The following is a 2,783-nucleotide window of genomic DNA, read 5'->3' as shown; positions in this document are numbered from 1 at the left end:
AAAAGAAAAAAGAAAAAGGCAAGGCCTCTTTCAGGGAGTCACTCTCTCCGTCTTGTGAGTGTGGAAGAGCCAGAGATGGTTAGTTAGTCCCTATCTGTAGATAAGGACAGAATGCATAGCAGAGTCTGATCCTTTTGTCTGTGATTTTTATTTTTTAATTCAATAAACATTACATGCCTGCAATATGCTAGGCATTGTAATAAACCCTGGGTTTATTAAGATGGACAAGAAAAAGGTCTTGTCCAAACTTTGAAGGAAATGTGAAAGGAGACCAAGGATTATATTATACTTGGTATTTGATATAATAGAGATTTTCTGTAGGATAATCACAAAACACATAGGAAGATGCAAAGGAGGTAACACTACACTAGAACACTAGCAGAGGGGAAAGCCATCAGGCTAAGCAGGCTCATGATTTTTTTGGTGGGGGGCAGGTCAGTTAGTGTTTACATGACAAAGACATGATAGAGTTGTGACTGGAAATCACACCTCCTGATCCTCACAAGTTTGCTTTCCAGTAATCCATACCACTCTCATAAATCTAATTGTGGAAATGTTCATTTTGATAAAATGCTTTTATTTTAAAAAGCCTGTTTTGAATGCTCATTATAGCACATTTGTAATCCAGAAAAGAAATGACTGGAAAAGTCTGAAAAGAAAAATCTGCATTCAGTGTTCTTATGTTCAGAAGCCGGAATTTAAAGAGAAAGTTTATGAAAATTACTATGTAAGGTCCTACATTAATTTCACAATTATAATTACAATGGCACAAACTGAGCTGTACTCTCTTCCAATAGTCATGAAACCTAGGTACACATTGAGAATAGTAGCTGCATTTTCTAAAGCTAGACAGAGTGAGGATGACTTTTACACACTGAAGCAGATAATAATAATTTGAGTTATCTGTACTGAAGGAAGAAATGTCCTACTTTCAAAAGCCAACACAACATGAAGTGTCAGCCACAACACTGAGAACTAGTAAACGCAGACTCAGGGCTGGCAGGGGCCTTGAGGATCAGCTTATTAGTATGTGGAGTAAGCAGAGGCCTTCAGGTATAAATTAAAGGTGACAGCCCACTGACTCAAAATATATTTTCCCCTTTTATCACTGCCACAGCCCCCAACATAAGACACTCTTGGGTAGGTTAAGAATACATTGAAATTCTCTGTTAAAATCTAAGTTTATTGGAAAAGTCACATTAAGCCATTCTCATCTTTATGCAAATTAATTTATTCTATTGACCTAATAAAGGCAGAGATTTGAATAAATAGAAACTGAAGAAGAATTTCAACAAGAGAAAGGACCAAAAAGTAAATAAGAACACTAGCTCCAGAAGAAAGACCTTGCAGAGAAATACAAAATGCTGCCGCAGGTGATATCTGCTTTTATCTGAATGGGGAAGTGTGAGGAATGTGTCCTTAGAAAAATGGTATCAAAAGAACTATTGGAAAAGGAACAATACTGTTAACTTTCTTTGTGAAGTGCCTGCTACTATATTTCTTGCCTGCTTTGTCCTTACTTTAGTTCCTTTTTTTCCAAATCTTTCCATCATCTGCCTCGGTCATACTTTCTGTATTTTCTGCTTACCAAATTCCATCCTGAGTTTATCTGTCTCTTTCCATACTCTTTAATCAAGAATGTCACCAGGGACAAGATCCATTCCCAAGTGTGTGTCTTGTATCAGAACTCAACTTAGCATGATGACTGGCAAAGAGGAGAAGGGTGCTGATTGCCAGACAGAACCTAGTCAAATAACCACACCACCTATAATGACCCTTCACCTTGGGCCTCAATCATAGATCTAGGAGGCCATCACAATGGGGAGGAGGAAAGAAACAAACAATAGTAGAGTGACTGTGTAATGGATTATCCAAACCAGGCCACTTCCACAACTCAAAGGGTGCACTGTGAATAACAACAATGGCATAAAACACGTACCCTGGATTTCCCAAGAAAACTGGTATATATGGCCACACTAGCTAGTATCTGCCAAGAATCAGCTTTGAATTGCACCCTCGATGACAATATAAACAATCATCTAATCACCAAAGTGAAGTCCCAAGAGTATGAAACAGACCACTGAGGACAAGGAAAAGAATAGAACAAAATGTGTGTGTGGTCTTTATTATAGTGACAAAAATTGGCCTTTCTGAAGACAGTATTTTATGCTCGTATAAAGATTTGAACAAGTAAGTTTTGAAGACACTGATAAGAACATGACTATGTCATAAAAATATCCCTAACTGCAAGCACTGTGAGGTTCTGAGTTTTAGAAATTATGTTTATTGTTTTAATAGATAAGCCCTAAATTAAGAAACTCCCTTCTACCATCCATTTGGCTTTGGCTCAAGTTGCAGTGAATATTCATATCTGGGAGTAAAAGGAAATTAGGTTGGAATTCTGCCATGTTTCATTTTACTGCATTCCTGTTGCTTTTGGAACAATTGATGAGGAAAGCCTCTGCAGAAACAGATCCCCACCTCCTACGTGGTGGGGATATGGTACTTAATATAACAGTTTCTATTGTAACTGTGATGGTGACAAATCCCTAAGGAATTTACTCATAGTGATCAGTTTGCACACAGCTTCTAGAGTCTAGGCCAAATTTCTAACACGTGGGCCCAATAGTTCCAGTTGCCTTCTTGAACGATGGTGGGTCCAGCCTTTTCCAGTGATACACCCAATATCTCTTCTAGTACTTAACTCTGACGTATCTTGTGAGTTAATTGCCTTTCTTTTTCTGTCCTATTCCCCCCACCGCTGTTATTTATTGTAAGTACTT

The sequence above is a fragment of the Hylobates moloch genome, unplaced genomic scaffold (assembly GCF_009828535.3).
Source record: "Hylobates moloch isolate HMO894 unplaced genomic scaffold, HMol_V3 SCAFFOLD_16, whole genome shotgun sequence".
NCBI classification, from domain to species: Eukaryota; Metazoa; Chordata; class Mammalia; order Primates; family Hylobatidae; genus Hylobates; species Hylobates moloch.
The sequence above is the reverse complement of the archived record's forward strand: the minus strand, read 5'-3'. Positions refer to the sequence as shown.